Source organism: Protobothrops mucrosquamatus, unplaced genomic scaffold (assembly GCF_001527695.2).
Source record: "Protobothrops mucrosquamatus isolate PMUCROS unplaced genomic scaffold, P.Mucros_1.0 scaffold131, whole genome shotgun sequence".
NCBI classification, from domain to species: domain Eukaryota; kingdom Metazoa; phylum Chordata; class Lepidosauria; order Squamata; family Viperidae; genus Protobothrops; species Protobothrops mucrosquamatus.
Window position 1 is genome coordinate 1,210,726 of NW_015386498.1, and position 13,446 is coordinate 1,224,171.

Genomic DNA, 13,446 nt, shown 5'->3' on the forward strand with positions numbered 1-13,446 from the left:
TGTGAACTTAGCAAAGGAGATGCATTAAGAAATTATCTGAGCCAAGCCCAATATTATAATGCTAAATATCAAGCCCAGTACAGGTAGTCCTTGGTTAATCACAGTCCCAATTAGTGACCAAAGTTATGATGGTGCTGAAAAAGTGACTTTATGACAAGGACTATATGATCTTGCATTGACAGCCATTGCAACATCCCTTTGGTCATGGGATTATCATTCAGGTGCTTCACAACTGGCATTCATTTATCACCATCACAGCACCTGTAGTCATGTGATCACCAGTTGCAAGCTTCAGGCAAATTCAGTGTACATTCCAGAAGTAAAATTGCAAATTGCAGTCATGTATGTGTTATTCAATGATCATAAGTGATTCATTTAATGACTGCAGCAAAGTAAAATCATAAATCCAGTGCAGACGAATGGTGTCTCATTTAATGACCATGTCATTTAGCGACAGTGGCTAATCGCAGTTATGATTGTTAAGATAACTACCCATAAAGAACAAGTATGTCTCTCAAATAACATACAGGTTCTGCCTTGTGAAAACAAACATCACAGCTTTATAGCATTCTTTGGAAACTCGCTTAGAACTTCTTTTGAAGTCATCTTTATTCTGCTTCCCATTTTCAGTGAATTTTCTACACAATAGTTTTAACAGTTAAGGCAAATCATCTAAATGGGCTTTTCCTTATAATATTATTCTTCACTTGCAAATGAAGTTACATTTTGTTGACTTAATACTTTACAAAAGACTAATGGTATTCCTTACACCCACCCCTTTTCTGGGTTGAGCTGAGAAATAAGATGATAGGTTTGTTTAGCATGATCATTCTTGACTTTTCCTTCTCTGAATGCATTGCTGCCAGACTATATATTTTAATGAATGCCAACACTGGAAGTTTTTAAAAAGAGCTTGGACAATGATTTGCCTGAAATGGTATAGGACTTCTTGCCTGAGCAGGGGGTTGGACTAGAAGACCTCCAAGGTCCCTTCCAACTCTGTGGCCTAGGATGGCTATTCTGTGACCTAGGATGGCCACTATTCTGCAAGCACTAATCAGCAAATGAAGTGAGGAAAGGGAGCTTAGTTCTGTTGTGCAAGGCAGCTGTGCAATCACGAGAATGGTGAGCTGACCTGGCTACTAGCCAGAACTGTTGTAGAGAGATACAGAGACAGTAGTCCTATTGATCCAGGTCATACTCTATCAGTGCCCCTCCTCAGTTGCTGCAAGATAGGGTGCTAAACTAGAAAGAGAGAGAGTGTGAAGACAAGGAATCGACAGAAAGAGAAGGAAGAAAACTTCAAAATAGAGTCCTTGGAGAGAAAAGTTGGAGAATAAAGCTACATGAGTATGCAGAATAGTTGGGGGGTTTTGGTTGGGGAATGAAAAAAGTCCTTGAGTGGCTTCCCTGGAAGAAGGAAAGGCCCAAAAGAGGACATTTTCACCCAAGACAGAAAGACGGGACTCAGCTGCATATCTAGACAGAAAGGAGGGGATCATCTGTGATTGGTGAAGTTCTGGTCTCTGAGGAAGGATTTGGGAGATCCTCAGAATATCGGCTGACTAGATATGGACCACCCTACAGTAAATCCAGCCCATTTATTTCTTTCCACAGAATAGGAGGGGACAAAGAAGAAGGGGGGCAGGAGAGCTGAGGGGGATAGCCTCTGAAAGGGAGATTTAAGAGGAAACTTAATGTGTGAACAATGAGATTGTGCTATATATACCTGTTGTAAGTAGCTTCATTGTAAATGGTAAAGAGCATAAAAACTCCCACTGTGCAGTCTTCTAAAGCATTTTTTTTACTAAAATGGAGGAGTATCTAAAACATAAATGAGGTGACATAAGTCAGTGCTCAGTGGATGCTGATAAAATCTACCATCCTGGAGGCAACTAGTCTGTATGTGAGGCACATTAGTATAAGGAAAAGAAAGGGAACCCACTCTGGTTCACAGCAGATATAGGTAGAAAAAATAAAGGAGACATAGACACATGTGGACATAGCCTATCTATCTCGATTTTAGCAAAGCATTTGATACAGTTCCACATAATAAGTTCATAAAAAAAACGTTGCAAGGCTAGGGCTTAACCACTGGATAGTTCAATGGATAGGAAATTGGCTCAGGGATAAAATCCCAGTTTGTGATTAGAATAGAATAGAACTGGAAGGGACCTTGGAGGGCTTCTAGTCCAGCCCCCTGCTCAAGCAGGAGAACCCCTATACCATCTCAGACAAATGACTGTCCAGTCTCTTCTTAAAAATCTCCAGTGAAAGAAAGCCCACGATTTCTGAAGGCAAGTGGTTACACTGGTTAATTGTCCTCACTGTTAGGAAGTTTCTCCTTAATTCCAGGTTGCTTCTCTCTTTGATCAGTTTCCAACTATTGATTATTAATGGATCACTTTCTGAACAGATACCAATCGCAAGTGGTATACTGTAAGACTCAGTCCTAGATCCTGTTCTGTTAAATCTTTTTATAAGTGATATAACAGAATATAACAGTTATAAGTGATATAACTAAAGTTTATCTTTGCTGATGACACAAATGTTCCTGTGTGTGTGATTTGGCATTGCTGGAAAATTGGTCAGAAATGTGTAAATTAGAGTTCAATGTTTCTAAATGTAAGATTAGGGGGGGATTCTTTGGTAGGGTACAGTATTAGTGATACAATGTTAGAACAGAAGAAAAGGATTTAGGTGTGCTCATAGCAGATTACTGCAAAATGAGCAAACAGAGCAGTTAGGCAGCTACGAAGGCACACACAATTCTGGGATGCATCACTAGAGGGATCTTCAGGAAAAAGAAGGCGCCCATCCCATTATATGGGGATTTAATCAGAACCAATTTGGAATATTGTGTCCAGTTCTGGAGACCTTGGTTTAAAAAAAAATGATAAGACAAAAATGGTGCAAGGTATGAGGAATAATTTATATCAGAAGAGATTGGAGGAATTAAATATGTACATTCTGGAGAAGAAAAGGGAAAGCAGGGACTCAATCATATATTTAAATATAAGGTGTGAATAAGGTTTTAGAAGGCAGTATTTTCAATATTAAGCAAAAATCAGGAACATGGGGACATAACCTCAAACTGATAGGAGGGAAATTCAAAAGTAATTTTAGAAAGTACTACTTCACAGAAAGACTAGTGAAACTAGAAACAACTTCCAGCGGAGGTAGTGGATCAGTAATCAGTAACTAAGTTTAAACATGCTTGGCATAAACACATGTCCATCATCCAATCATCCATCCACACTGTGACACAGATATAACTAAATACTTTTTCCTAAAATTTACCTAGGAAAGTATTAGGGTCCTGGGGTAAATCAGATAAGAATCACAACCAGATAAACTAATTCTACTTTACTGTAAAACTACAATACAAAGCTTTGGTCAAATGGAAAAATGTTGATCAATTTATTACATTGGTAGTCAGTTCATTAACTGTTCATTAACAGATATTATCCATCCAAGATTGTAATCTCAAGGGTTCACTGCCTTTAAACTTATCAGGAATAAAACTTTTATTTCTACCATCTAATCTATAGTTCTTCATAAAATGATAAATTCAAAAAATGTTTTAAATAATTTATATGTACATTCACACCATCTTATCCCATTAATAAACTTAAGAATATCATATTAATTAATGAAATAATGTTTCTTTGTTCCTGTTATCCTGCTAGCATAATGAAACTGATAGCTAATGATTTTAAAACAGTTTAATGTCTAATAAAATGTTTTGTTGAACTAATTTCATTTTATGATCTTAACACACACATATTCTTTAATATGGTATAGTATGGAGTATTCCAAATGTCACAAAGAAAATTCTAAGCCATTTGAGCACTCTAAAGCCGTGGTAACTTTCAAACAGTTAAAAGGGAAGGATTTATTCCAATTCAAGGACATAGCATATAAATTCTCTTCCCTTCTCCCTTCACAATCACCAGTAATAAATCCTATGCCCCTTTTTAATGGGATGTAAATGATTTCCCTTGTTCTAAATGATTTATTTATTTATTTATTTATTTATTAAATTTATATACCGCCCTATCTCCCTTACGGGACTCAGGGCGGTGAACAGGCGATACTAAAAACCACAATAATAAATAAATAGTTTCTGTTCTAAAATTGAATTAAATAACAGGCCTGTTCTAAAAACACACCCATACAAAAAACCCCACTGAAACATAATCAAACTACGCCAGGCCGGCCGCACGGAATAGATGGGCCTTCAGGGCTCGGCAAAAAAGGCGCAGGTCCGCAACTGTACGTAGGTCGGGTGGTAGGTCATTCCAGAGGGCAGGAGCTGCCACAGAGAAGGCTCTCCCCCTGGGGGTCGCCAGCCGGCATTGTCTGGCCGACGGCACTCTAAGGAGGCCCTCTCTGTGGGAGCAGACTGGTCGAAGGGAGGTGTTTGGTAGGAGGCGGTCTTGCAAATACCTAGGTCCATTGCCATGGAGCGCTTTAAAAGTTGTTACTANAGCTCGCGCAGGAGAGGTGTTACATGGGAGCATCTAGAGGCCCCCAAAATCCCCTGCGCAGCCGCATTCTGAACTAGCTGGAGCCTCCGGGTGCACCTCAAGGGGAGCCCCATGTAGAGAGCATTGCAATAGTCCAGGTGGGAAACAATGAGGGCTTGAGTGACTGTGCGTAGGGCGTCCCGATCCAGAAAGGGGCGCAACTGGCGTATCAGGCGAGCCTGATGAAAAGCCCCCCTGGCCACGGCCGTCACATGATCATCTAAAGACAGCCAAGCATCCAGGAGGACGCCCAGGTTGCGGGCCCTCTCCGCGGGGGCTAATGACTCACCCCCGATAGCCAGAGATGGAACCAACTGGCTATGACGTGACACCGGAAACCACAGCCACTCGGTCTTGGACGGGTTGAGACGAAGCCTATTCCTCCCCATCCAGACTCGCACGGCCTCCAGGCACCGGGACATCACTTCCGCGGCATCGTTGGGGTGGTCCGGGGTGGAGATGTACAGCTGGGTGTCATCTGCATACTGATGAAACTCCACCCCGAAACCATGGATGATCTCACCCAGTGGCTTCATATAAATGTTGAACAGGAGAGGTGAGAGGACCGACCCCTGTGGTACCCCACAAGTGAGGCGTCTCGAGGTTGACCTCTGCCCCCCTGCCAACACAAATTGCGTCCAGTCCGAGAGGTAGGAGGAGAACCACCATAAAATGGTGCCCCCCAACCCCAACCCCCCTAACCGGTGCAACAAGATACCATGGCCGATGGTATCAAAAGCCGCTGAGAGGTCTAACAGGACCAGGATAGAGGAACAGCCCCTATCCCGAGCCCTCCAGAGATCATCAACCAACGCGACCAATGCCGTTTCCGTGCTGTGCCCAGGCCGGAAGCCGGACTGGCGCGAGTCTAGATAGACAGTTTCTTCCAGGTGCTGAGGGAGCTGTCGTGCCACCACACACTCAACAACCTTCGCAAGAAAGCGAAGGTTGGAGACAGGCCGGTAGTTGGCCAAAGTAGCCGGGTCCAGGGAGGGCTTCTTGAGGAAGGGCCTCACCACAGCCTCTTTCAAGGCAGCCGGCAAGAACCCCTCACTCAAAGAAGCGTTGACGATTCCCTGGAGCCAGCCTCGTGTAACCTCCCGGGAGGCCAGTACCAGCCAGGAGGGACACGGGTCCAGTAAACATGTGGTGGTGTTCAGCCATCCCAGCATCCTGACCATGTCCTCGGGGGTCACAGGATCAAACTCTTCCCATAAAATGGACTCAAGACCTGCCTCCATTGGCCCGCCTGAACTAGTCCAATCGGAGGCTAACCCGGCCCGGATCCGATCGATTTTGTCATGCAGGTAACACCCAAATTCCTCTGCCCGACCCTGCAAAGGGACATCCCGGACCCTCTGATGAAGGAGGGAGCGGGACACCCTAAACAGGGCGGCAGATTGGTTACCTGCAGACGCGATAAGAGCGGAGAAATAGTTGTGTTTTGCCGCTCTTATCGCTACTAGGTAAGTCCTTAAATGGGACTTTACCAATTTCCGATCGGATTCGGAGCGGGTGGCCCTCCAACTACTCTCTAGGCATCTCTTCCGACGCTTCATCACCCTCAGCTCCTCGGAAAACCAAGGAGCCAAGGTAGACCGGCATCGGGTGAGGGGCCGCAAAGGCACGACCCGGTCCAGGGCCTCCGCGGCCGCACCATTCCAGGCGGCCACCAGGTCCTCAGTCGAGCCGCGGGTCAAGGTCTCAGGTATTGGCCCAAGCTCCGTCTGGAACCTCTCAGGGTCCATCAGGCGCCTGGGGCGGAACCATTTTGTCACTTCTGGTTCCACCTCCCCGCGGTGGGGCGTAGCGGTAGGAAAGGCCAGCCAAAGGAGAGAGTGATCTGACCATGATAGGGGCTCAATGACCATTTCCCCTAAACCATGATCACTGAGCCACTGGCCGGAGGCAAAAACTAAGTCCAGTGTGTGTCCTCCGGTGTGGGTAGGGACATCAACTAATTGGGTCAGGTCCATGGCCGTCATGGAGGCCATGAACTCCCGAGCCACCTCAGATGCTTCACCTAACGATGGCAGATTGAAATCCCCCATGACTAACAGTCTGGGGGTTTCAATCGCCATCTCGGCTATCACACTGAGTAGCTCGGGTAGGGCTGCTGATACATAGCGGGGAGCCAGGTATACAATCAGCATGCCCTGCTGCCTCCCATGACCCCACTTCACACCTAGGGATTCACAACCGGCAGTCTGCGGCACAGTGGTCTCCCGTGGTAACTTTCAAACAGTTAAAAGGGAAGGATTTATTCCAATTCAAGGACATAGCATATAAATTCTCTTCCCTTCTCCCTTCACAATCACCAGTAATAAATCCTATGCCCCTTTTTAATGGGAAGTAAATGATTTCCCTTGTTCTAAATGATGAGGCTTCTGTAGGACATAAAAGGGGAGGACATTTTTAAAACTATTTTTAAATTAAAAATAATTTGAATATGAATGTGAAGTTTGTTGCTAAGAATTTACTTTTAACTGTTAAAACAGTTATTGCATTTTTGACCAGCTGCTAGATGCTAAGCAGAAACTATATGAACTTAAGGTTATAATGGCATCAGTTGTTCCAGAATTTACTCAAAATTTATAAGCTGCACAAGATTCTACATGTATGGAAATTGCCATGGATAAGCTAGTTTTGCAGCAACATAGGATTTTGCCCATGATGGCAATTAATCCTCTTAATGAGGGTAGGTGTCTCAAAATGTCTTTCCTGCAGAGTATATTCCAGGAAATTTACCAAGATGGCACATACCTGAAAAAATAATATTGACTTTTAGGCATTTTATATTTTTCTCAGTGATTTTTAAACTTAAACATTTTCTAAGGAGATTTCAAATTATTATGGACATGTAGATCTCAACTTATGACCATAATGGATGCTGCTCATTATGATGACAAGTTGTGGTGGTTGTTAAATGAGGCAACCATGTGATCTATCCCCACTCTTACTCTCCCAGATATGGAAGCTAAATAACTGTGTGGGTTGTTAAGTAGAGCATGAGGTGCTTTACAGGCAGGGGAGGCCCTGGGTCGTTTAGCATAGGCTCAAGCCTGCCTGCTCCGGGCCTCTCAAGGCCTCCCTCATCCCCTAAGGCACTTTGTACTCTGCCTTGGGCCTGCTTTCTCATCTCATCAGATCCCACATATACTCCTCTCCACCCCTCCTTCACTGATCACTTATCTTCTGTAGATCTTCAGAACTTTGTAGATCTATAGAACTTGACCAAATTACTAATATTTGTTTTTACTTATGTTTTTAAATTTGTAGTTTTTGGGGATTAGTGTTTTATCTGGTTGTTAGCCGCCCTGAGTCCGTAAGGAGAAGGGCGGGATATAAATTAAATTAATAAATAAATAAATAAATAAATAAATAAATAAGTGGCACCACTCCACCTTTGCATCCCAGCAGGCCCTGTGACAGTCCTGGAAGCAGGTGCCATTTCTAGAGCAGCTCCCAAAGGGGTGCTTACTTCTGGGATGATGCCATTGGTTTAGGGAGGCCAATGGGTGAAGCAGCCTGCTCTTTTCCTACAATGTGAGCTCTGGAGCTCTACAAAAGGTAAGTGAGTGATCAGTGATGGGGGATGGCAAATAAGATATGGGACCTGATGGATATGAAACTGTGGGACCTCAGTGAGACATGATCGGGGAAGCTGGGAGAAGTAATAGTCAGGGTGTACTGGTGCTGCAGCATCCCTGCTGTCAGTCATAAGTGCAATGTATTGGGTTAGTCATTAATAGTTGTTATAATCTGTTGTTGTGTATGTTTGAAAAAAGTCTCCAACTGTCATGGAGCAAACTGCCTGCCTGCAATTTAAGTGGGAAATTGTTATTTAAAATGATTGGTCACCACCTAGTGGTGGCACTGTATAAATAGATGTCAAGTGGTTGTCGGAGCCTGTGTTTTCCAGCAATAAAGAATAGTTGTATTACATCGGTCTGGTCTATGCCTCAACAAACTCAATACACAACAGTGGCGATGAAGGTGGGATGCTGCTAAGGAGAGAGAGAGCTGAAGCATTTAGCTAGAAGTCACTAGAGTGTGAGACCAGGCACCAGAGCCCTGGTAGGGACCACATCCCCACCCTGCCTGCCAGTAAAGTCACACGGGAGGCACAGTCTTCCTGAGGGATCTGTCTCCAGGACTTACCTAGCAGCTCCTAGCAGCAGAAGGCATTGACCAAGACCTCGTGAGTATCAGCTATGGCTAAAGTGGGCAAGCTGAACGAATTTGATGTTTCTCACCCTGAACAATAGAGCTCCTGTGTCTCCAGGGTGGAGAACTACCTGTGGGCCAACCAGGTGAGAGACAATGGGCTGAAGGCAGCAACCTTGCTCTGCGTGTGCGGGCAGGCAACCTTCGACATCGTGGAGAACCTGATTGCCCCAGCCAGCTTAGAATCAGTCACATACACTGATCTGAAGAGGAGGCTAAAGGAACATTTTGAACCCAGGCTGTCCGTTATTGCTTGGTGGCACGCATTTGAGCAAAGAGAGCAACAGGCAGGGGAATCAGCAGCTGAATTTGTGGCCGCACTAAGACAAGCATCAAGACTCTGCGAGTTTCCTGACTTAGAGGATTGACTCAGAGACAGACTCATGTGTGGCCTGAGGAACCGAGATTCGCAGCAGAGGCTTTTCGCAAAAGAAACACTGACATTCCAGGATGCGTTAAAAGAGATCATGGCAGATGAGGCCGCCGGTAGAGCAATGAAGGCTTTATGACCTCAGAAGACTCTCCTCAGCCAGACAGCTGTGCACCACAAATCTACAGAAATACTGGAAGACCCAGACGAGGGTGATGAGATCGACCGGTTACAGAAGCAACCCATCAATGTCCCATTGACAAGGCAATTCTATTCCCTAGCTGTGCCAGTTGCGGCAAACAGCACAAGAGGTCTGAGTGCAAATTCTGCACTACAGTGAGTCGTGCTTGTGGCAAGCAAGGGCACATCGCCAAAGTCTGTAAAGGTCGCCAGAGAGAAGTTCTGCCGAAGACATCCCATGGAGAGGTAAATGGGCCCCAGGACAGAACAGGGTCGGTTACTGCTCTGGAAGGGGAAACATATTAAGGACAGGAGCCCAATGCCCTCTCAAAGAGAAGCTGAGACTTAAAGTCAGGCTGCAAGGGGTCCCTTGTTCTGTGGAACTAGACACCATAATCTCTCACAAAATGTTTAGCTACATCTGCAGACAAGGCAGGAAATGAGTTCAACTCAAACCATCAAGCCTTGTTCTGACAGACTTTCAAAATTGCCGCATAGTGGTGAAAGACGAAGCCACAGTAAGAGTCAGCTTCAAAGAGTTCGAGGGTCCCCTCAACATCGTGGTCGTTGAAGGCCAGTGCACCAGTTTGATTGGGCTGGATTGGTTTGATACCCTGGGCATCCGAGTAACCGGCATCAACCACACACAAACAGCCGACCTAGCGGCTGTGTGCCAGGAATTTGCTGATGTATTCAGCCCTAATTTAGGTCAATACAAGGGAGCACCAATCTCCCTTAACCTCGATCCAACAGTAACTCCTATCAGGATCAAACCTCACAGAGTGCCTTTCGCACTAAAGCCTAAAATAGAGCAGAGCTAGACAAGTTAGTACAGCAGGGAGTGCTTCAACTAGTAGATAGCAGCATGTGGGAAATCCCCATAGTAACTTCAGTGAAGTCCAATGGGGACATTCATATTTGTGCTGATTACAAATGCACAATTAACAAAGCTTTGCAGCAACATGCTTACCCAGTTCCAGTGGTAAGCCACATCCTGGCATCACTGCAGGGAGGTCATGTATTTGCTAAACTGGACCTCGCACAGGCATATCAGCAACTGACTGTGGATGATGCCACTGCAGAGGCTCAGACAATAGTCATACATAGAGGGGCATTCAGGGTTTGCCGCCTGCAGTTTGGGGTAAGTGTTGCTCCAGAGTTGCTCCAGAGTGTAATGGAATGCACACTTAAGAATATTCCAGGTATGTGCCCTTATTTTGATGACGTTCTGATTGCTGGGGAATCTGCAGCAGTTTTAGCAGAACGTCTCAGAGCAGTTCTTCAACAGTTCCGTGAAGTGGGGTTGAAGTTAAAAAGAGACAAGTGCCAAATTGGTGTGAACTCTACTGAGTTCCTGCAATTCAGGATAGATGCTGCTGGAATTCACCCCTCTGACTCTAAGCTTAAAGCCATACAACAGGCTCCCAGACCTAAGTCAAAAGGGGAGCTGCAGGCATTTTTAGGGCTACTTAATTTCTACCATTCATTTTTGCCACACAAGGCAGCATTGGCAGAGCCGCTTCATTGGCTTCTGGATAAAAAGGCATTGTGAGAGTGGACAAACACCCATAAAAAAGCTTTTAAAGCAGTCAAATCACTGTTGTCATCAAGCTCAGTACTAGCTCACTTCAATGAGAAATTGCCTGTCAGTTTAGCATGTGATGCTTCACCATATGGCATAGGAGCAGCTTTAAGCCATCTAATGGCAGATGGGCACCAAGCACCCATCGCTTACTATTCCAGAACGTTATCCCCTGCAGAGAGGAACTATGCACAGATAGACAAGGAGGCTTTAGCCATTGTAACTGGAATTAAAAAATTCCACTTCCTATATGGATGCTCCTTCATCGTTTTCACAGATCATAAGCCTCTCTTAGGACTCTTCACAGCAGACAAGCAGACACCACAGATCCTTTCTCCTAGGATGCTGCGATGGTCAATATTCATGACTGCCTATTCTTACAGGCTAGTCCATGAGCCAGGCAAGGATATGGGCCACGCTGATGCACTCAGCCAACTGCCTTTGCCTCACACAGATCCTGACCCAGCACCTGCAGCTCGCATCCTGGCAATCCAGGATCTCCCTGAGACTCCCCTTCATGCTGGAGATGTGGCTGCTGAAACTGCCACTGACAGAACACTCAGTCATATTCTGAACTGGGTGTTGAGGGTGTGGCCTGATAGCAGACCAGGTCCAGAATTTCATAGTTTCACTAGCAGAAAAGATGAGCTGTCAGCTCCTAAAGGCTGCATGCTATGGGGAAGCTGGGTGATAGTCTTATCCACATTAAGAGCCAGAGTTTTAGAATCTCTGCATGAGGGTCATCCAGGCATAGTTAGGATGCTTGCTAAGAGTTACTTGTGGTGGCCTGGCCTGGATAAGGAAGTAAGGAGCTGCCAGGTCTGTCAGGAGACCCGACCTGAAATGCCTCAAGCATCAGTGCATCACTGGGAGACCACACAAACTCCTTGGTCTCGCATGCACATAGACTTTGCAAGACCCTTCCAAGGACAGGTGTTCCTTATTGTTGTGGACAGCTATTCTAAATGGCTAGAGGTAGCACCTGTCTCATCTATGACTATTGCCAGGACCATCCAGGAACTGCGCAGAATCTTTGCCATGCATGGTTTACCAGATGTGTCTGATAATGGGGCACAATTCACAGCAGCTGAGTTCCAATCCTTCCTGAGGACCAACATGATCCGACACACTACCTCAGCCCCCTTTCATCCTGCTTCAAATGGTCAAGCAGAACAAATGGTCAGAACGACCAAAGAAGCACTGAAGAAATTAACGACAGGTGACTGGCATCATCGCTTAGTGGATTTTCTACTCTGCCAAAATACTACTCCTTGCACCACTACAGGCTGCCCAATGGAACTGAGATGGGGACATCGGCTGACTATCAAACTGGACCGTCTCCACCCTGCAGAAACATCGCAACCCAAGCCCCCAAGAAGTTTGCAGCTTGGTAAGAAAATATGGGTGAGAAACTATGAGCTGGGGGCACTTTGGGTGGCAGCTGTGGTTTCAAAGGTGTCAGGGCCACTGGCTTATGAAGTGACCCTGGATGATGGTTGTGTGGTTCGACGCCACATAGACCAATTGTGGCGGCGTCAGGCTAGCCAGAGCCTGGCTGCTGACAGAGAAGAGATTAGTGGGTTGCCTGGTGACCAGGCCACACCTGAGCCACCCAAAACTTTTGAGACTATGCCTGCAGAACTGGGGTGGCCAACGAACCCTGTCCCGAGTCCATCAGGCAGTATCACAAACGAAGACAGCAGCACTGGTCTACCCGGCAATAATGGACATGGCAGCACCGGTCTACCCAGCCAGAATGATCAATGAGGTACCAGTCATCCCGAAGCGATCGGGCCAAGGGACCCTGCTCTACCTGGCCCAACAAGGAGGCTGGTAGACCGGGGACCTCAAACAACAGTGCGGCGCTCCGAATGGACACAAAACCCGCCTGCATATTTGAGTGATTATGTTCATAAGTTACAATGTGTTGACTTATCCAGGGGGAAGGGGTGTAGTGTATTGGGTTAGTCATTAATAGTTGTTATGGTCCGTTGTTGTGTATGTTTGAAAAGAATCTCCAACTGTTACAGAGCAAACTGCTTGCCTGCAATTTAAGCAGGAAATTGTTCTTTAAAATGATTGGTCGCCGCCTAGTGGTGGCACTATACAAATAGATGTCAAGTGGTTGTCAGAGCACTTCTGTGTTTTCCAGCAATAAAGAATAGTTGTATTACATCGGTCTGGTCTATGCCTCCACGAACTCAATACACAACAATAAGGACAAATCCACCTGAATTTTGCATATGTGATGCTGAAAGGGCCATAATTTCAAAACTGGGTCATAAGTATCTTGGGAGGGTCTGTCATAACTTAGAACTGTTGCCAAACAACTGATCATAAATCACAGACTACCTGAATGGACTGTGCTAAATTCTGGGAGAATACCATATCTCAGAGTTTATAATCTAAACTAGCAACTATCTACACAGCAGAGTGCTCCACCAACTACAAGGTCAGGACCAAATAATTTCAGGAAGTATAGCATCCTCAATTTAATAAAAGGGAAGATACAGTCATCAGTTATTCCCATGGAAGATGAGGAAGAATTGGTTCAGATG

The 13,446-nt window shown here is 45.4% G+C and overlaps 1 pseudogene; it reads left to right on the forward strand.

The window, feature by feature from the left end:
* Positions 1–9,139: 9,139 nt before the first annotated feature.
* LOC107284932 lies at positions 9,140–12,655 on the forward strand (annotated as a pseudogene).
* The last annotated feature ends 791 nt before the right edge of the window (positions 12,656–13,446 follow it).